The sequence below is a fragment of the Meles meles genome, chromosome 7 (genome assembly GCF_922984935.1).
Source record: "Meles meles chromosome 7, mMelMel3.1 paternal haplotype, whole genome shotgun sequence".
Taxonomy (NCBI): domain Eukaryota; kingdom Metazoa; phylum Chordata; class Mammalia; order Carnivora; family Mustelidae; genus Meles; species Meles meles.
In genome coordinates this window covers 146031185-146053982 of record NC_060072.1, presented here as the reverse complement: position 1 = coordinate 146053982, position 22798 = coordinate 146031185, and the positions used below count along the sequence as shown (strand labels likewise).

At 43.5% G+C, this 22798-nt stretch overlaps 1 pseudogene; it reads right to left on the bottom strand.

Moving 5' to 3' along the window:
• Window positions 1–275: 275 nt before the first annotated feature.
• On the bottom strand, window positions 276–21191 carry LOC123946529 (annotated as a pseudogene).
• Window positions 21192–22798: the final 1607 nt, after the last annotated feature.

Here is a 22798-nt window from a genome sequence, read left to right as displayed (position 1 = left end):
ACCGCAGCCTGGGACCGCGGGCAGGAAGAGCCGGGACATTAAAGCCCCACCACCACCACCACGGGCAAACCGCAAAGGACAGGTAGACGCCGGTGTGGGGTTCCTCCGGCTGCTCACCGTTTAGAAGGGCTCAGGGGCTAGAGGCTCCCTCATGCTTCCCAGAGTTCCCGGTGGGATTACCTTTCAGGGTCCCTCCTCTCACTCTCTCACTTCCTCAGCCCTTTTCCAAGATTTTCGTATTACCTTTTGGATGGGCCATTTTCACTTGACATCTTTCATTCCAGTTCATGGGGATCCAAACAGAGGCAGACCTTCCTAGGACAGCTGGAGATATCCGAGTGCCGGCTGCAGGCCTGGTGGAAATACTCTGTCCCGGGCCTGGCCGTGGAATAGCAGTTGCACTGGAAAATGCTCTCGCTCTTGGAAGATTCAGGCTGCACGGAAGCGTGCTGTTTCTAACTTATTTTTAAGAGTTTCCACAGGGGAAACCAAAATGGAGAGAGAACGATGTAGCGGACTATTAACAAACAGTGAGTGACAAGAGGAGAGCACAGGCACGCTCATCACACCGCGCTTTTAGCAAGTTCGACATCGTTCAAAGTAAAAATTGGGGGAAGATGCAGATGTTTCTCTCTGGTTCTGCAGGAACACAAAAGTGATCCATGAGGAAGCACAGAAGAGCACGTGGGCTGCCATTATCTTCCCGACTGAACAAGAGAGCCGCCAAGAGCGAGCCAGAGGGGATGGAATCACTGGATTTATCTGGTGAAATCTGTGTTGGCCTGATTTGGCATTCCCTGTGGAGCAGAAGCAAGGCTCCCCAAGAGGGTCAGGCAGAAGGAAGAGCTCCCCCCCCATGCAGCCATGCATAAAAGGAATGGGCTTGACCTTGAAAGCAGTTATAGAAACAGTAAAGTTGGTAAATATGGTTTAAGGATTAAATTCAAATACAGGCCCCCCCCTCCAACCAAACGTGGAGCCTTCCTATTCAACCTTTCCTAATAGCCAAAAGTGAAGAAGCAATTCCCATTAATGTAGGCTAATCGGCTTAACAATTTCCGGGCATCGCAGATGCAAAAATATCACCTGTGTTAGGCTTTCTGAGACTCGGGGCACATCTCACCAAGGGAGGCGCAGAAGCACCGGAGCTCGAAACCAGAGGCTCACAGACCCAGCGCGGGGCTCAGAGGCTCACAGACCAGCTCAGAGCTCCAGCGGAGGATGCAGACGCCGCGTGCAGTTCCCGCGGCCGGCGCTGGGTGGCGACAGTGGCGCCGCCTCCCTGAGCTGGCGGCAAAACCAGATTCAAGGCTCTGTGTTTTCCCCTTTTCTCCCAAGAGCAAACAAGCAAAAAAAAAAAAAAAAAAATCTTCAACTCTCTTTCAGCTAACGAAAATAGGTACTAATGTAGGTCTTTCATAAAAGCGAAATAGTGCAAGGTGAACTTTTGAGAAGCAAGGGATACCTGTGACCAAAAAACACCGATCAAGGCAAAATGATCTTTATTGGGAAAGTTACACTGATTAACCTCTTTTACATGGAACTCATCAAAATAGACTCTTTTGTCATTGGCTTTGGCAGATAAAAAGACAGGTAGGTTCTAAAAGCAGTCACTAATTTAAGTAAAATTAACAGCTGTTTATTGCATCTAGTGATTCTTTTCTTTCTTATGATTTTTTTTCTTTTCAGCATAACAGTATTCATTGTTTTTGCACCAAACCCAGTGCTCCATGTAACACGTGCCCTCCCTAATACCCACCACCTGGTTCCCCAACCTCCCACCCCCCGCCCCTTCTAGACCCTCAGGTGTTTTTTTTAAATATAATATTTATTTAACAGAGAGAGACACAGTGAGAGAGGACACAAGCAGGGGAGTGGGAGAGGGAGAAGCAGGCTTCCCGCCAAGTAGGGAGCCCGATGTGGGGCTCGATCCCAGGAGTCTGAGATCATGACCTGAGTGGAAGGCAGACGCCCAATGATTGAGCCGTCCAGGCGCCCCAGACCCTCAGGTTGTTTTTCAGAGTCCATAGTTTCTCATGGCTCAAGGTGGTTCTTTTTTTTAAGATTTTTACTTATTCATTTGAAAGAGAGCACAAGTGAGGGGGAGGGGAGAAAGAGAAGCAGGCTCCCCACTGATCAGGGGCCCAGAGGAGGCCAAGACCCAGGGATCATGACCTGAGCCTCAGGCAGGTGCTTACCCAACTGAGCCACGCAGGTGCTGGGTTTTCTCTCTTATTCAACCACGTTAAAGTCTTTCCCCCCATCTGTCTTTTCTTATTTACTTTCCTTCTCCTTCCATAAGTGTCGCTTCTTAATTTCTTTGAATATGCCAAACCAAATTATTTTTAAGTTCCTCCACCATTTTTATTTCTTCCCGTGTGGTTGGGGGCCTGCTGGTCCTTTTTCACGGTGAGAGATCATCTTGTTTGCTCTGTTATTTTTGACGTGAGAAACAGTCATGTTCTTGCATGCCCCCAGATTCTGGGATAAGTCTTGTGTGCCAGGCCTCGTGCTAGGATTCAGGATGATCACACTCTTTCTCCTCAATATCAGATCTCCTGAGACTGTTTCCTAGCAGACCAATATTGGCATACCCCACTGGCCTTTGACTCATAGGGTCTTAGCCAACTCTCGGAAAGGGTTCCATGATTTCTCATCCCCTTTGTGCTTGGAACTGAAATGTCCATAGGGTGTTTCTGTCCAAGAACCCGTCTGACATCTTCAGTTCCATAGAGTGCAGTGCAAAGGTTACTGCCAAGCTAGGAGCCTTGCCCACTTGGCTGCATTCTAGAACTACAGGGTTCTTCTCTGCATGCCGCCTTGGATACAGGGGCCATTCATCTTGGAACCTTCTTAGAGTCTCAGAAAAGAACTGCTCTTTACTTCTGTGGGACTGAAAACTAAGCTGGAATGAAACAGTCACTTCCCTATGCAAGTGACTTCAAAAACCATTTCCCCCGAGACGACCACGTGGCTTTGTGCGATGAAGTCTGGCAACCTGCTAATCTAGTTCAAACGGCCTCATTTCCCATTCGAGTTCACCTTCATGGACCGTGAAACTGTAAAAAACACTGACATCTGGGCTGGACTGGTATCAGACCCTTTAACAGTTGTGTCATAAAAGTCACAATATCTCACTCTTACCAGATGCTCAAAAAGTTTTTTTTTTAAGATTTTATTTTTATTTATTTGACAGACAGAGATCACACGTAGGCAGTGAGGTAGGCAGAAAGAGAGAGAGACAGAGAGAGAGAGAGAGAGGAAGGGAAGCAGGCTCCCTGCTGAGCAGAGAGCTCAATGCGGGGCTCGATCCCAGAACCCTGGGATCATGACCTGAGCCGAAGGCAGAGGCTTTAACCCACTGAGCCACCCAGGAGCCCCTCAAAAATTTTTTTAATTAATGGGCATAAGTTGTGAGAACGACCAGGAATTGGACTGTATGGTTTTTTTGTTCTTATTAATAGATTCTTATTTTTTAGAATAGTCTTGGATTTATGAAAAAAAGTACATAAAGTACAGAGAGTTCCAATTTCCTCTCCCCCACTCCTCCCTGCCCCCAGCTAAGCTTTCCCTGTTATTAGTGTCTTGCATGACTGTGGGACATTTGTTAAAACTGATGAGCTAATATTGATTCACTATTATTAACTAAGGTCGAAAGTTTGCCATAGGGTCCACTCCGTGGTTGAACTGCTCTATGAACACCGAAAAATGCATAAGACATGCATCCACCATCACTGTATACATCACTCTGAATAGTTTCATGGCCCTACTGCCCTAAACCTCCCCCGTGCTCCACCCATCCATCCTCCCCTTTCTCTCTTCCTCCTAATCCCTGGCAACTATTGACCCTTTCACTGTTTCAAAAGTTTTGCCCTCTCCAGAGTGTCCTACAGTTGGAATTATATGGCATTGCAGCCTTGTAAGACTGGCCTTTTTTTTCACTCAGCAATATGCATTTCAGGTTCTTTTCATGTCCTGAGACTTCATTTCTTCTTATTGCTAAATAAGATTCTACAGTATGAATGTAATTATGTATCCAGATCCTCTCGATGTACTTTGGCAATTAGGAAAAGCTGCTACAAGCATCTGTGTGAAGTTTTCTGTGTGGACTTAAGTTTTCATCTGATTTGAGTAAATGCCAAGGAGTGCAATTGGTGGATCCTATGGTGAGAGTCTATTTAGTTTTATAAGAAACAGCCAAAGTGTCTTCCAAAGTGGCCACACCATTTGTGTTCCCACCAGCAGGGAATGAGAGTTCCTGTTGCTCCCCAGCCTCATCAGCATTTGATGTTGTCAGCATTCCAGAAGGTAGAAGTCAAAGGCTCCAGTGTTAATATTCATTAGGAGTGGACAGTTACAGGGGTCAGCCGCACCCAAATGGGAACGAACAACGTGTATTACTGGTTCAATGACTCTCTTCCTCTCGAATAAATAAATGAAGTCTCGGGGCACCTGAGTGGCTCAGTGGGTTAAAGCCTCTGCCTTCGGCTCAGGTCATGATCTCAGGGTCCTGGGATCGAGCCCTGCATCAGGCTCTCTGCTCAGCGGGGAGCCTGCTTCCTCCTCTCTCTGCCTGCATCTCTGCCTACTTGTGATCTTTGTCTGTCAAATAAATAAATAAAATCTTTTTTTAAAAATAAATAAATGAAGTCTAAAAAAAAGTAAAAGTTAAAAATTTCATTACGTGGCTGATTGTGAAGTCTGCCTTTCTTCCTTTCACAAACATGACTTTATAATAAATGCGGTTTTTAAAAAGTAATAATGAAATTATTCAACTCATATTCCCTGCCCAAAACTGAATACAGAACTGAATACATGCAGTGTCAAATATTCAATTATATTCCTCACCTGAGTGACATCTGTCAACAGAGCAATGACAGAGAGCCTGTCCCTTTTTATTTCAAATACTCAATGGAAGAAGAGGCTGATTCTGCTTTGTTTTGAATAGGACAAGTCCAGCCACTTGCTTGGCACTAATACCTACTTTAGAGTGGTAAGTGTTAGTGATAGCAACTTTATTTCCCATTTTTAAAACTCATTAATTACTTATTCACTGTCCACCAGTGGCAACATATCAGAAATGGAAAGAATGTCACATAAGAATCAGGTCCCATGTCCAAACGGCTTACTGTAGAGTAAGGAGATCTTTATACAGAGTAGTGACCCAGAATAAAATGTGATAGAAAAATGATGGCTTATTATTGAAATATCTACTTTTTTAATAGGAATTACCAATTGATCACCATTCTCTCTTTCTCTCTGCATTATTTCTTTACCTTTGTCTTCATTCACTTCTGTACTAATAAAATATTAGCAAGAATATTTGCCAACTTCTGAGTGTCACAATGCGCTATTAAGCTAAGTCCTTTCAGATGTTTTCGCACTTATTACTAAACAGAAGGCTGTTTTAGGATTGCCTTATAAATAATGAGTATTAGTGAGCTATCTGCATGAATTAGCATAGAATAGTATTGGGTAGAATTTCCAACAGAATAGGATAGGAAGAATTTCTGATTACAGCTTTAATGAAGATAGAGAAGTAAGTTCGGTGTCCTGGACCACAAGCCCCCAAAAGAGAACACATGTAGCTTTGGGGGATGGGACCCAGGCTGAACATTTCCCTGTTCATCTGGCAACCAGTCAGATCCTCAAGCTCCCAGGGCCCCCTGGAGAAACTGGCTGATCTGTAGCGGCATTTGTTTGACCAGTCTGGGTTAAAGGAATTGGTGTGGATTCCAGCTTTCCCCAGCTATATACAATGGGCTGAACGGGCAAATTGTCAAGAGACCTGAGCATTTCCTAGTCCCCTAGTAGAGGGCTGAGATAGGGGCCTGAGGAAAGGAGAAGAGAGGAAGTAGGAATGCAGGAATGAAAGAAGGAGATAACAGGGGGCCTTTGAGTCATAAATAAGTAATGCAGGTTTGTCACAAATAAGTCATTGCTTTCAGTTTCTCTTCACTCACTCCCTAGGTGAGAACTGTCAGTGTACAGAGAACAGCAAATGTTTGCCCAGCAAAGGGTATGTTGACACGGTTTAAAAAATAAAATTATGTGGCTAGATGTACTTGTCCCTAGGAAGGGACCTGTTCCCTTTAATGAATTCTGGGCAAACAAAAGTTTGCAGTTGAACTTGACAAAGATGCATGGTAGGAGAGTGCAGGCCAAAGGCCAGGTACGCACTGCTTTGGAAAACGGGAAGCTGTACGTGCAGAAGGGTAAGAAAGAGAGGTCGGGCGTAGAGAGGATGTGAGGTCCTGCTATTGGCCTGTGGGGAATCTGGGGAGAAAGAACAGAGAAACTTCATGAAATGTTAGGTATGGTGTTTGATGAAATCCAGAACCCATGGAATTTTAAGTAAAATCCACTTCACTCACTGTTGTGTCTCGCAGTGGGTTCCACAGGGGAAAAAACACATCCCAAATGCGACCTCAAGATAAATGAAGGAGAAATCCAAGGCTTTTGGGGGGGACTACTGCATCTTCTGCACAATTATTTAATTTAATATCACCCAATACCATTGTCAAACGCTTCGAATCCCCTGGGGTCCAAGCTCTCCAAGGATGACTCAGCAACTTTTGCACATTCTGAGCTGCCTGCAAGGTGCACCGTGCAGGGAAGTGGTCAATAGAAAGTTATTAACTCCAATGTCTGTTTTGGCTAGGATACAACCAGGTCAAGAAAACCAGCTTCCTCCCACGGCTTAAACCCCTCGGAAATGCGTTACCTCTGTAACAAGAAGTCCAGAGGCAAGGCAAGCGCTGGGTGTCATCCATGGGGGTCCAGGTCTTGTCTGATATTCTCTGATCTTTTCCCTTCTCTGGGCATTGGCATCATCCTTGAGCTGGGTGTGGGCAGGGCAGCAGATCCAGACATCACATCTCAACAGGAGCAGCGGGAGAGGGGCCACCTGTTTTAAGAAGTGAGAACAAGGGGGGAAGGAAAAGGGGGGTAACAGGGTGATGAGTATTAAGGAGGACACGTGTAGTGATGAGCACTGGGTGTTATAAGCAATTAATGAATCACTGAACAGTACATCAAGAACTAATGATATACTATACAGTGGCCAACTGAGCATAATAAATAAAATAAAATAAACCAGTAAAAAAAAAAAAAAGAAATGGCAACAAGTCCTTAAAAGCCCCCCACCACAGTTCCTCTCATTTGTCATTGGCCAGTGCTCTTCCCAAAGCGTTTATGTGTCAAGGGAATCGGAATCAACAAGAGTGACCTAACTCAATCATTTAAGGTAAAATGGGTCTTAGGAAGGCAAACGGAGAACATGATCGTTAGACTACCAGTTTCCAACCTTAGCTTCACACGGAACTGTGTATTGAGTTTTCACAACATACTGACACCAAGGCTTCACTACAGAGCAGAGGATTAAGAGTCTCTGGTGGGGTTGGAGTCTCAGCTTTAGATAAAATAAAAGCGGAGCAATTGTCTTGGCTGCAGGCAGACTTGCCTTGTATGGTTGATACAAGGACAGATGAAGACATGAACAAGCCAGGAGGCAGAAATGTAGAAAGAATGCATGACATCTGATAAATTTCAACTTAGTGTATCCCTTTAGCCTAATCTGAATACGTAAACTCCTATGGGAGCCAAAGGATGGAAAGGGAAGGGACTCACGGGCTGCTCCTGTGAGTCATCGGAACTTGATGAACGGAGGTGCAGGGGAACCACAGGGTAAGAGAAGGGACCGGTGCGGATCACGTTAGCATGAGGGCTTCACAGATGCCATAGTTAAAGCAGTCATCATTGGGGTAGTGACCCAGTGGGGTCTCAGTACAAGGAGAGACTCTCTCGAGTTGAGAACATCAGGAAAAGCAAGAAGCTTGCATCATCTGTGTGAACAAGGATGATGTCAACACATCCTGGGGAGGAATTATAAACTAAGAGAACAAAGGGAGTGTTGCCAAGAAGCAGGTAAGATAATGGGGTCAAGATGATGCTAACCTTAAAAGAGAAAGTTTTATTATTATTATTATTATTATTAATGTGGTTTTCCACTTGATATTGGGGCAAAATTCTAGAACTTCAGTACTTGGAACCTGATGGTATAATTATTGTATTGGAAGGATTAGAAATTAGGGCTTAGTTGTCTCAAATTAAGCACAGAGGTAATGCAGTGGACTGAATAATGGCCTCAAAAATGTCCATGCCCCAATCCCTGCAGCCCATGAATATGCCACCAAGTGTGGCAAAAGGAACTTTTCAAATGTGATTAAGGATCAGGGGATGAGGGGATTTTCCTGGAATATCTGGGGAGGCTGAATGTCAGTGGGACAGGGCAGGGTTGCGTCAGACCTGGGCACAAAAGTATAAATAGGAGATTCAAAGATGCTTTGAGGCTGGCGTTGCAGCATGGAGGAAGCACCCACAAGAAAAGGGAAGATGGTGTCTTTGAGAAGCTGGACAAGGCAAAGAAATGGATTCTCCCCTACAACCTCAAGAAGGAATGAAGCCAAACCAACACTTTGATCTTAGCCCATTGAACCCAATTTTGAACTTCTGAACTCCAGAAGTGTGAGACAATACATCTATGTTGTTTCAAGTCCAGAGGTGTGGTGATTTGCTATAGCAGCAACAGGAAACTGATACGGACATGATTCAGTAGAGCAGATCTACTCCTCTCCTGGGTCATCAGTGTTCACTCTTTACTAGATTGCTCCTATGAGCATCAGGCTCCCTGCTCAGTGGGGAGTCTGCTTCTCCCTCTCCCTCTGCCCCTCCTCCTATCAGTGCTCTCTCAGACAAATTAATAAAATCTTTAAAAGAAAAAACTAAACAAAACTGCTCTTGACCTTGAATAAGGTCAATTACCAAATCCAGTGGTCCATTTTCAGTCCTTGTCTTATCTACACTGTTAGTAACATCTGACTCTTCTTAAACCTGTTCCTTCTTTGCTTCCAGAACAGAAAAATCTCCTCCTTTCCCCCCCTACCTCACTGACCTGTTCTTCTCAGCCTGCTTTCCTGTCTCCTCCACTTTTTTCCTTACACACCTCTTAATGGGATCCCTCCTGGTGCTTCTCATCATGCTCACTCACGCGATCTAGTCTCTGACCAGCTCCTCCCATGATTTTAAGCAGCAAATGTATTCTGACGAATCCCAAATACATATTTTTGGTTTAGATCTCTCCTTTAACTGTAGACTTGTATGTTCAACTGTCTGCGTGGCTTCTTCACTTGGATACCTAATATGCATCTCAAACACATATGTCTAAAATTGAGCTCGTCTTCTTCCCACAAAAATCTGCCATTCTTACATTGTTTTCCTTTGAGAAGATAGCAACTCCTTCTGCCCAGTTACTTAACTGAAAATGTCTGGAGTTAAGTTGGACACTTCTGTCCCTTCATCATATGTCCAATATGTTAGAGAGCCTTGCTGACTCTACTCATAAAATATATCCTTATTCTAACAACTTCTGACCACATTTACTGTTCATGTTATGGTCTAAGCCAACATTATTTCTTAATTTTTTAATTTTTTAAAAAGATTTTATTTATTTATTTATTTATTTATCAGAGTGAGAGCACAGGCAGGGGGAGCAGCAGGCAGAGGGTGAAGCTTGTCCCCTGCTAAGCAAGGAGCCCAATGCAGGACTCGATCTCAGGACTCTGGGATCATGACCTGAGCTAAAGGCAGACACTTAACCAACCAAGCCACCCAACCTTCCTTCTTATCTTAATTTTTCCACGGAGCCCTGAAACAGGCTCTTCTTCCTCCTTGACATTCCAGTCTATTTACTGCCACTTAAATATTGCAGGAACACTCTTTCATACTGGCCTTAGCATTTTCTGGTTCATGTCCAGGCATCCCCTCGCACATTCCCACAGAGCTCACTCTCTTGCCTTAATTTTTGCTCTAGAGTCTCCTCCTCAGTGCAATCTTTTCTAACCATATTGTAATAGCACCAAACACTCCCTCTCTCCACCACTACAATTCTCCCCCCCTACTTCATTCTTCTTCAAATCCCTGTCAAGAACCATTAAGGATGGATTTGCAAGCTAACAAATTAGCTTGCCCTGGTTTCATGGATGTTGGTTGAAGAAGAACAGCTTATTACTCCCAGTAAAAGCTATAAGCTAAAGTAATAGCATCTTTTCCCGCTTTGTTGAGACACGGTTCACATATAACATTGTATAAGCATAAGGTTTACAATACGAGGATTTGATAGATGTATATATTGCAAAAAATCCTTACCACAGTAAGGTTTGTTGTGCTGAGCCCCCATTTCCACAAGGTGAAGTGAAGGGGACCAGGTGATACATAAACACACAGTGGGTAGAATTATGGGAGAAAAATCTTGAGCCTAAGGAACCTGGATCAGGGACAGTAGGCACTAAACATCCCTGCCCTTTCTCTGGAGGGAAATATTTTCTTAGTATTATCAGGCAGTAAACAGCCTTCCATTTCTCTGGTGGGGTTCACGATCTCTATATTCCAAGACCATTTGCTGTACGAACTTCTTGAAAAAAATACTGTGGAATGAAGGGCAGTCAGTGCTTCTGTTTCTGAGGAGTACAGAAACGTGAGAGACTGCAGAATTATCTCCCGCTTACCCATTCCTAACAACCAAATATGCCTTATTTCATTCAAGTAATTCTTCCTCCACTAGACTACAAACTCAAGACATTTCTCACTTTAATTTCTTTCTTATCTATCTTATTTATGGAGAGAACAATAAATAAAGGATATTAAATAAGGTGTGCTGCATGAGTAAACAGATGAAAAGCAAAAATACACAAGAACTTATCACGATGCCAAAACACAGGCAGACATTGAGAAATTAAATAAATTACTGAGATGCATCGCCTTACCACAAGCCAAATACAATGGTGGAACTTTTAAAATAATATTTTAATATCTTAGGAAAAGACTTAGGCTAACTAAAAAAATGTATACAGTATGTATGTTGAGGATTACTTCAATGTTGTAAATACACATACATGTATAGGAAAATCATGAAGGAAAATGCATCAAAAGTTAAATTTATCTGGAAAACAGCATGGAGGTTCCTCAAAATGTTGAAATAGAACTACCCTATGACCCAGCAATTGCACTACTGGGTATTTACCCTAAAGATACAAACATAGTGATCCGAAGGGGCACGTGTACCCGAATGTTTATAGCAGCAATGTCTACAATAGCCAGACTATGGAAAGAACCTAGATGTCCATCAACAGATGAATGGATAAAGAAGATGTGGTATATATACACAATGGAATACTATGCAGCCATCAAAAGAAATGAAATCTTGCCATTTGCGACGACGTGGATGGAACTAGAGCGTATCATGCTTAGTGAAATAAGTCAATCGGAGAAAGACAACTATCATATGATCTCCCTGATATGAGGACATGGAGAAGCAACATGGGGGGGTAGGGGGATAGGAGAAGAATAAATGAAACAAGATGGGATTGGGAGGGAGACAAACCATAAATGACTCTTAATCTCACAAAACAAACTGGGGGTTGCTGGGGGGAGGTGGGATTGGGAGAGGGGGAGCGGGCTATGGACATTGGGGAGGGGAGGCGAACCATAAGAGACTATGGACTCTGAAAAACAACCTGAGGGTTTTGAAGGGTCAGGGGTGGGAGGTTGGGGGAACAGGTGGTGGGTAATGGGGAGGGCACGTTTTGCATGGAGCACTGGGTGTTGTGCAAAAAGAATGAATACTGTTACGCTGAAAAAATAAATAAAATGGAAAAAAAAAAGAAACGAAAAAAAAAAGTTAAATTTATTTTTCTTACTTTTTTAAAAGTTAAGTGTTTTTAAATGGGATAATTACAGGTTATCTGTATTCTCTATCCTTTATTTCTCCAATTTTCTGTAATTTTTATGTATCATTTTAATTATCTGGAAAAAATGCGTATTTTGAAGTCTTTATTATTTCATTTAAAAGAAAGAAAGACAAGCAACCTGAAGCCACAGACACTGCTTTTAATCACCTCCACCATGCACAGAAGTCCTCTCTGAGCCCTGGAAGTGAGAAATCCTGGTGGAGTCCATGGTGATAGGTCATGGTCAGTATTCTCCAGAAAATGGGTTATGAGGATAATCGACAGCACTGAAAGAGACGGAGGGACATGAACTTTTCAATTCTGCCTCCCAGGCTCCCAGACGGTTTCTTTGGTTAAGCAGGAAGGCCGGGCTGAAATCTCCAAGTCTGCAACCACATCTCGCCCCATCCCTCCTATCTTGTCCCCCAGCGCGCATGTGCACTGAAGCTCCCGAGCCCCGAGCAGAGTTCACCTGCGCGCCCAGTGCCCGCGCACGTGCAGTACAAACTCCAAAGTGCCACAGATCCTGTTCTAGGTTGCATTTTACAAGAGAGGTAACTATTGGGGCTCGACTATTGTGATCACTTCATCCCCAGGTGGAACGGGCCCCTAGATGGTGAGAACAGTCACAGGGAGGATTTTGCTGCCTTTTTAAATTTTTTTATGCATGCATTCAGCAAACATATAAGGAGCTCCTTCGACAGCACAGAGTCCCTCTATTAAGGAACTTCCAGTATACTGAGGAGATAATTTGTACACCTAAATTATCATACCTACAAAATGTGATAACTGTCCTCTTAATTTATAACTTAAGAGATTGTTCAGTAATCAGTATTATGATATTTCTTTCAAAACTAAATTCTTATTCTGTAACTAAAATCTTTTCCCCCTTATCTCTAAACTGCCTTGTGAACTCCCTCGTTAGACACAGAAAGCACAGCTCCCACAGTCCACTCTACTTCTGGGGGACCTGTGAAAATGGTTCCTCTTTAATTCTTTTCAAAATGAGAAGAAAAAAGGATTCTACTAATAATGACTGCATCATAATGAGTCCAGTCTGGATTCTATTTATTTTTATCCTAACACAGTTGTAAACTGTGATGTTAATATTGTTATGGAGGAACATGGCATTCTTCACCCCATGCAGAGCCCAATGCAGGGCTTGAACTCACAATCCTGAGATCAAGACTGAGTTGAGATCAAGAATGGACTTAGCTGACTGAGCCACCCAGGCGCCCTACTTCTTATTTTTTTTAATTAGTGTTTAAAATGATGACAGACCATTATGTTCAGGTGTGGCCTCTACATGCCATCTCCTACAAAAGTAACCAAGATTTCTGAGAAAGCTGGATGATTCCTGGTCTGAACCAAAAGCTACAAATGGATCCTAGAACATCTTACAGTACTGAGAGTAAAGAAGATGGGAAAAACAAAGAGAAGGAGGATGCTTCTGCTGACCAAAATGGTGACCATTCGCTCCTGGATAAGAACAGCAACTGCACTGGATGGGAAAACATCCAATCTGTTAACACCCATGAATTCATGATGACATGTGTATGATTACGGCTTTAGACCTAACCTCCAGTTTATAGGAAACACAGAGGACAGAGCAACATGTCAAATTGTAACACAGGGATCAGTCAGTAAAACCAATTCCGTAGAAAATTTTAAACGAAAAAAATCTTAGTTTCTTTCACAAATAAATTGAGAGAGAGAGAAGGAGGAGGAGGAGGAAGACAATGGGAAGGAGGGAAGGGCAGAAGGACATATTTTAACACATTTTTAATTATTTTCTGCAAATAGATTCCTTGAAGATGTAGAGTATAAATATGTGAATGGTTTCTTGCCTCATTTTCAAGCTTGTTCACAAAAGGGCTATAAAATGTCACAATATCATAGTGTTTGAAAATTGGTAGTACATGGAATTTTTAAAAATTCAATTAGCCAACATATAGTACCTTATTCGTTTCAGATGTAGTGTTCAGTAATTCACCAGTTGCATATAACATCCAGTGCTCATCAAATCACATGCCTTCCTAAACGCCCATCACCCAGGTACCCCATCTCCCCACCCACCTCCCCTCAAGCAACCTTCTCATGTTGAGTCTCTCATGGTTTGTCTTCCTCTCTGATTTCTTCCCAGGCTTCCCTCCCTTCTGCTATGATCCCCTACACTATTTCTTATGTTCCACATATGAGTTAAACCATATGATAATTGTCTTTCTCTGATTGACTTATTTCACTCAGCATAGTACCCTCTAATTCTATTCATATTAATATAAATGGTAAGCATTCAACCTTCCTGATGGCTGAGTAGTATTCCATTTTATATATATATACCACATCTTCTTTATCCATTCATCTGTCAAAGGACATCTCATCTCCTTCCACAGTTTGGCTATTGTAGACATTGCTGCTATGAACATTGGTGTGCATGTGCCTCTTCGGATCACTACATCTGTATCTTTTGGGTAAATATACAGTAGTGCAATTGCTGGGTCATAGGGTAGTTCTATTTTTAACTTTCTGAGGAACTGCCATACTGTTCTCCAGAGTGGCTGTACTCTGGGAATGTTGCATTCCCATCAAGAGTATTAGTAGGTTCCCCTTTCCCTGAATCCTTGCCAACATTTGTTGTTTCCTATCTTGTTAATTTTAGCCATTCTGACAGGTGTAGGCGGTATTTCATTATGGTTTTGTTTGTATTTCCCTGTTGGCAAGTGATGTTGAGCATTTGTCATGTGTCTGTTGGCCATTGGGATGTCTTCTTTGGAGAAATGTTTGTTCAGGTGTTCCGCCCGCTTCTTGACTGGATTATGTGTTTTTTGGGTGTTGGGCATTATTTTAAGAAATTATTTCTTTTACCCATGACTTATTCCTTTCCTCACTCTCCACTTCTTTTCTTCTCCTCTCAGGTCCTCTCTCACTGCTCTGCCACTGCTCCTGTGGGCTTTCCCAAGCAGCCCACGTCATGAAGTCCAGTGGCTTTTTTCATCCCTATTTGGACTTGCAGCTCCTCACCAAGACCACCCCCGCCCCCGTGCCCCATGACACACTGAAACATTTTCAACCCTCCACTTTGGTTTCTACCATGTTCTCTTTCCCTACTTGGCAACTCATATTCAGTCTCCTAACGAATGCATTTTTGCCTGATCCTTAATTAACTGTTGACTTTTCTGTCCTCTCCAGTTCATCCTATCCCAGAATAAACTGGAAATTTGTTCCCAGAAATGCTAATCCATTTCTGTGAGTTTAATTACCACCCATAAAGCAAGGACTCCAAAGTCTTCACCTCCAGCCCTGACCGACTTCCTGAGCTCCAAATCAGCACTGCCGTTTGCCAAATTCAGCATCTCTCACTTGGAAGTCTCAGAGGAAATCATACCCTACCCACTCCCCTTAACCTGCTCCTCCTTTGGCATTTCCTCTTGCAATTAAAGGAAAAATCCCCTCTGTAGTGGACACAAGCCAGAAATTTGGGTCCCCTACATTAAGGAAGAGGGTGTGAAGGGCAGGAAGCAAGGTGGTCTCTGGTGGGCTGTGGGCTCACCTGGTTGCAGACAGGGTTGTACTTGAGCCCTGGTTTGTTCAGGATCATTTCCAGCTGCTTGTGGTTGAAACTGGACACCTCAGTGGACTTGGTTAAACCTTCACCTTTACATTTCTCCATGACCTGGAGTGTAGGGAAATGTGAGATAAATCTTTAATGTACTTTGGCCCTTGCATTTGACACTGAACTTTTCAAAAACAGGAAATCTGTTTTTAGCATATATCACGATTTGGCTGAACCAGTTTTATTATTTATATATATTATTTCCTATGAGCCTTTATTGCTGTGTACATGTTTTACTTCCTTGAGTCCATTAATGTGCACAACCAGGACAACAAATAGACACTGGAAACCTTCTAAGTTCCCCTTCCCCTCCACACTCTCTTCTGTGGCACCTGTTTTGCTATTAGGCCCATAATAGTTCTTTAACAGGTGATACCAGAGTCTGGGGCAAAGAGCAACTCTCAGGTTTTCCACCAAAGGAAGGTCCTTCTGCTTCCTCTTTCCCTAAATGGTTAAAAAAAAAGTATGGAATGGGGTACACAAGGGCAGCCTTCACTCCTACAGCCCACCCTTCTGCTAAGTCAGACAGCAGCACTTCCCTCCCTCTGTGGTTGCATTTACTGGTCCCAGATAGAGCTCCACCTCCTTTTGAGCTTGCCGCTGACTCAACCTGATCCACAGAGCAAAGAAACCCCCACTTAGAACCACAGAAATTGGGTTAAAAATAGACCCAAGAGGCCACCCTGGTCAACACCCTCGCTGTACAGATGAGAACAATGAAGTACGTCAAGGCTCAGCCACCTGTCTGAGGGCAGACCATTGATGGGGCCAGAACCTATGTCTCCTGAGTCCCCACCCAGTGGCCTCTACCTTACTGCACAGCGCCTTTCGGGTCTAGTGGCCTTACTTATGCCCACATGTCACACAGGTCCACCGACTTTAAAATAACCTTCCCATTGGCATCCTTGGGCATAATCTCCTCCCCAGGCTGGAAGACATAGAGGAGAGAGAAGGAGGAAGAAGGTTTATTTAAAGAATGACTTTTCTGGGGCGCCTGGGTGGCTCAGTGGATTAAGCCGCTGCCTTCGGCTCAGGTCATGATCTCAGGGTCCTGGGATCGAGCCCCGCATCGGGCTCTCTGCTCTGCGGGGAGCCTGTTTCCTCCTCTCTCTCTTCCTGCCTCTCTGCCTACTTGTGATCTCTCTCTCTGTCAAATAAATAAATAAAATCTTTTTAAAAAAAAGAATGACATTTCTGGTGCCTAAGCAGTTGGGTCACATGACCTCTAAAAAGTCGTGATTAGTGATCAAAGTGTATGTGTGAATTTGTGCATGCGGGTGAGTGTTGTGTGTTGTGGAGAAGAAATAGGGGGTGGAGAAGAACAAGAATCATCTTGAGACTGTAACTAAGTACCCCCCCTCCTATTCACACACACCCCTAAACCCTGCCAAGAATTGGTTCTCTCTTTTTTTTTTAATTTATTTTCAGCATAACAGTGTTCATTGTTTTTGCACCACAGCAAGTGCTCCATGCAGCACATGCCCTCACTAATACCCACCACCTTGTTTCCCCAACCTCCCACCCTCCGCCCCTTCTAGACCCTCATGTTGTTTTTCAGAGTCCATAGTCTCTCATGGTTCACCTCCCCTTCCAATTTCCCTCAACTCCCTTCTCCTCTCCATCTCCCAATGTCCTCCATGTTCTTTGTTATGCTCCACAAATAAGTGAGACCATATGATACTTGACTCTCTCTGCTTGACTTATTTCGCTCAGCATAATCTCTTCCAGTCCCGTCCATGTTGCTACAAAAGTTGGATATTCATCTTTTCTGATAGAGGCATAATACTCCATCATGTATATGGACCACATCTTCCTTATCCATTCGTCCGTCAAAGGGCATCTTGGTTCTTTCCACAGTTTGGCGACCATGGCCATTGCTGCTATGAACATTGGGGTACAGATGGCTCTTCTTTTCACTATATCTGTATCTTTGGGGTAAATACCCAGTAGTGCAATTGCAGGGTTATAGGGAAGCTCTATTTTTAATTTCTTGAGGAATCTCCACACTGTTCTCCAAAGCGGCTGCACCAACTTGCATTCTCACCAACAGTGTAAGAGGGTTCCCCTTTCTCCACATCCTCTCCAACACATGTTATTTCCTGTCTTGCTAATTTGGCCATTCTTAACTGGTGTGAGGTGGTATCTCAATGTGGTTTTAATTTGAATCTCCCTGATGGCTAGTGATGATGAACATTTTTTTCATGTGTCTGATAGCCATTTGTATGTCTTCATTGATGAAGTGTCTGTTCATATCTTCTGCCCATTTTTTGATATGATTATTTGTTTTGGGTGTGTTGAGTTTGAGAAGTTCTTTATAGATCCTGGATATCAACCTTTTGTCTGTACTGTCATTTGCAAATATCTTCTCCCATTCCGTGGGTTGCCTCTTTGTTTTGTGGACTGTTTCCTTTGCTGTGCAGAAGCTTTTGATCTTGATGAAGTCCCAAAAGTTTATTTTCGCTTTTGTTTCCTTTGCTTTTGGAGACATATCTTGGGAAAAGTTGCTGTGGCTGATATCAAAGAGGTTACTGCCTATGTTCTCCTCTAGGATTCTGATGGATTCCTGTCTCACGTTGAGGTCTTTTATCCATTTTGAGTTTATCTTTGTGTACAGTAAAAGAGAATGGTCGAGTTTCATTCTTCTACATATAGCTGTCCAGTTTTCCCAGCACCATTTATTGAAGAGACTGTCTTTTTTCCACTGTATATTTTTTCCTGTTTTGTCGAAGATTATTTGACCATAGAGTTGAGGGTTCATATCTGGGCTCTCTACTCTGTTCCACTGGTCTATGTGTCTATTTTTATGCCAGTACCATGCTGTCTTGGTGATCACAGCCTTGCAGTAAAGCTTGAAATCAGGTAAAGTGATGCCGCCAGTTTTATTTTTGTTTTTCAACATTTCCTTAGCAATTCGGGGTTTCTTCTGAAGAATCAGTTCTCTTATTGTTGGAATTGATTTCACAAGGACAGGCTGGTTTAGATGATAATAACCCTCTTTACTAATGTGTTTAAGCTTCAGTTTATGATAAACTAAGTCAGAGATGGTGAGGTTACCAGACATAGTCAGTGGACGTCCTCTCTGCTGAGAGGTTGGATCAGAAAAGCCCAAAGTAGCCCAGGGATGCAGTGTGGACCATCCCAAGGTAGCTCATCATGACTGGGCTAAGAGGTCCACATGGAAGTGACTCTCCCCTACAGAGGTGGGGGTCTCCCATCATATCTCTGCGGTCAGTTATAACTCAACATACCTGAGGATGCTAATTACTAAGGCACCACAGATAGCAGTGCATCACATAGACATGTAGGGCACCATCCTTAACTCTTTGAGGTGGAGACAAAGAGATCATTAAATTTCAAGCATTCTGCAGGTAATGGGATGAGGATTAAAAAAAAAATCTCAGTGGTGAGATGACAGAAGTGTCACGGAGAGTCAAATCATGAAGCAATTCTGTGCAGCACACCCAAGCCTACATCTCAGTCAGAACCCAGACAAGCTAGCGGGAAGGAGGTAACAAGGTGCGGCAGAAAGGGTGGGCATAACAAGGAAAAGCAGAAGCTGACCTTCATAGTGATTGGCAAATGGATAATGAAGAGATCCATGTAGTCCAGCTGAAGGCCCTTCAGTGATCTTTCCAGGGCTGATCGGAACAATTCCAGGGGACGGAAAGTAGTCCAAAGCAGCAGTGACCAAAAGAAGTGGTATCGCATATTTGGGGACCAAAATTAAGCATCTCGGTTACAAGATTGAGAAGCAAATAACAAGCCACTGGAGTGGTCTAAAAGTAAGAAACACCAGGACTAAATTCAACAGTTGGTGTGACTGGGGTCCCTCAGGGCCATGGAGCTGTATTTGAGTGATGGCAGGAAGACTGAATGAACTTGGATGGGCCAGGGAGAGCAGCCCAACATCTCACAGGTCAGAAAAGTCACCTCTGAAGGGAGAGTCAGGAAGTGCCAGGCAAACGGAACAGAATCTGCCTGGAAACAGTTCTGCCACTTTCCAGAAGCAGGGTGTCCCTGATGAGACACTCATAGGCTCATTCTGTAGAGACCCCTGTTGTCTCAACAACAGAAGCACCTTTTTCCACCTAAGAACATTTTACAGATTTCGGGAAATTCAATGCTGACTTGAAGAGTGTATTTCTGAGCCAGGTTCTCTTCTGTGAATTCCAGGTTAACCACATGTGGATTCATCCTGACAGAATCTGCTGAAGAGTAAACGGAGTGTCCCTGCCTGTGGTGGCTCAGCCGAGCCATAAAATGGATAAAGACTGTATGTGTCACCAATCACATTTCACGTGTGAATGCGGTCTGCTCTCCCGCCTCTCACCTGCTTCAAGCTCAGCAAGTCTTTTTCATTCTCTACTTTTCTACAGTGGGTCCTTACAATGTGAGAAGGTACATAAATTATTCAAACCAAGACCAAAGGTGGTTTTTTGTGTTTTGCAAGAAAACGTATCTAGCAGTGACTTCCTGTCACTGGCCCACAGCATCTTGATGGTGTAGAATATGTCCTCTCTCTTCACAGTGCCATCAGCAATGTTCTCTCGAATGGCCTTGCTGACCTCCTCCTCATTTTGACAGACATGTCCTGCATCGAAGTGACAGAAACCTACGTCAATCACCACTTCGGTGGCCTCACAGGCCTTGCTATTAGAAACCTGTAAAATATGAATTAGGAGGGCTGGTAATCCACCTGATGCAGCGAGAAACAATGCATTTCCTTAATGGCATGTTGGCCAGCTGTTTCTGCATGTCCCCTGCTCTCCTCGGGAGTGATGCAAGCTTTGGTAACAAAGCTATACTTGGGGGCACAGACCTCTCATCTCAGAGGAGTTAGTGAAATGGGCTTCACCAGGGACCACAGAACATCAAGTCTCATTCAGTAAAGCATTTGTTGTATGGGAGTAACTAACAGGAAAACTTCTGACATTAGAGAAAACTTCTAAGGATATAGATGTACATAGATAAAGTTACAGAAAACAAAGACAGGGTAAAAGGGACCGCATGTATTTTTGGCTTAGAATAAAAAATGAGGCCATTATAGCCATTCTCTATCCACCCAATTTATATATATATATATATGACATTTCCTTTATATGTATATTTCTTTACACACACACACACACAATGGAATATGACTCAGCTTTGAAGAAAGAAATCCTGTCATTTGCAATGACATGGATGAACCCTGAGGGCATTTATGCTAAGTGAGATAAGGCAGACAGTCAAAGACAAACACTGCATGGTGTCACTTATATGCGGGGTCTGAAAAGAAAATTCCATTTCCTAGAAACAGAAAGTAGAAAAGTGGTTGGCAGGGGCCCGGGATTGGGGATATGGGAAGACATTAGTAAAATGGTGCCAACTTTCAGCTATAAAACAAGGTCTGAGGAACTCATGTATATCCTGGTAACCTATGTTGATAACACTGTCCTACAGAACTGAAATTTGTTAAGAGGATAGAAGATAAACTTTCTGACCAGTGAAGAAAGGGAGGGCGTACGTACGTGAAGTGAGGAATGTGTTAGACTTGATGGGATGAATATTCTCCCATGTACACATATATTAAATATCATGTCATGTAGTTTAAGTATCTTACACTTTTGTGAATTTCACCTTGGTAAAGCTGACAAAAAAACACAAACCAATCCATATACCAGTTGGATTACAGGGGAAATAATGGGTGATTTTTAGGGAGACTGAGAGAGAATTAAAGGAGAAATATACTGCATGATGCCCCTCACTGAGATGCAGTTGTTATTCTGTGAGCTTGCACTAAATCCATCCATGCGCCCTCACCCAAAGTCTTCCAACCGGAAGCACCCACAGCTCTGCCTGAGGAGAGGCTCTGAGTAATCAGATAAAGAAGGTGTGTTGAGGAGAGGAGTCAAGATGGCGGAGAAGGAGCAGGCTGAGACGACATCAGGTAGCAGGAGATCAGCTCGATAGTTATCAAACCATTGCAGACACCAACAAATCCAACAGGGGATCAAAGAGAAGAACAGCAGCAATTCTAGAAACAGAAAATCGACCGCTTTCTGAAACGTAGGACCAGCGGAGAAGTGAATCCAAAGCGACGGGAAGATAGACCACGGCAGGGAAGGGCTGGCTCCCAGCAAGCGGCGGAGCAACGGAGCACAAAATCAGGACTTTTTTTTTTTTACCATTATTACCTTTATTACCATCTCATTTACATAATTGACACCTCTTGAAAAATCAGGACTTTTAAAAGTCTGCTCCACTGAGGGACATCGCTCCAGAGACTAAACCAGGGTGAAGCCCACGCGGGGACAGCATGGCCCCCGGTCCCGTGGGGTCACAGAAGGATCGGGGGTGTCTGAGTGTCACAGAGCTCGCAGGTATTAGAGCGGGGAAGCTGGCTACAGAGACAGAGCCGAGGGGTGAGCTCTCAACTCGGGGTTACCTTGAACCGTAATCCGTGGCACAGGCCACTGCTCTATGAGTGGGGTCCCCACAAGATCCGGGGAGACCCCCCCTGAAGAGTGCAGGGATCTGCAGGGTTTGGGAGAGTCCAGGCAGAGCTGTGTGCCAGAGACAGAGACGCTTGGTCACAGGCTGCGTGAGCTCGGAGCGCGGCAGGGGGCCAGGGAGACGGGAGTGACTGAGCGCTTTTCTCTGGGGGCGCACTGAGGAGTGGAGCCCTGAGCTCTCGGCTCCTCTGGGCCAGAGACTGGGAGGCCGCCATTTTCACTTCCATCCTCCGGAACTCTACAGAAAGCGCTCAGGGAACAAAAGCTCCCGAAAGTGAACCCGAACGGATTCCTTAGCCCGGCCCCTGGTAAGGGCGGTGCAATTCTGCCTCTGGCAAAGACACTTGAGAATCACTGCAACAGGCCCCACCCCCAGAAGATCAGCAAGAACATCCAGCCAAGACCAAGTTCACTTACCAAGGAGAACAGTGGAATTCCAGAGGAGGAGAAAGCAAAGCATGGAATTCATAGCTTTCTCCCCATGATTTTTTAGTCTTGCAAAGTTAATTAATTTTTTAAATTTTACTTTCTTTTCTTCTGCTAAATTTTTTTAATTTTTACCCTTTCCTCTTTTAACATTTTTAACTAGTTTATCTTAACAATACCTTTCATAAAAAATAATAATCTTTTTTTGAAACTTCATTATAGTCATATTTTAGCCTTCATTGTATCTAACTTTATTTTTACACACACATAGGGTTTTTTCTTCTAAAAAATTCGGGGTATAACTTCTTCTAATAGATCAAAATACACCCCAAATCTAGCACCAGGCTTGTTCTAGTCCCCAGCCTGAGCAAATTCTCTCCACTTTCTTTTTCTTTATTACCCCAACGAACTTACCTTATCAACTCCTTTTTTAGAAATTAAAAATTTTTTTTTCATCTTTATAGTCATATTCCATCCCT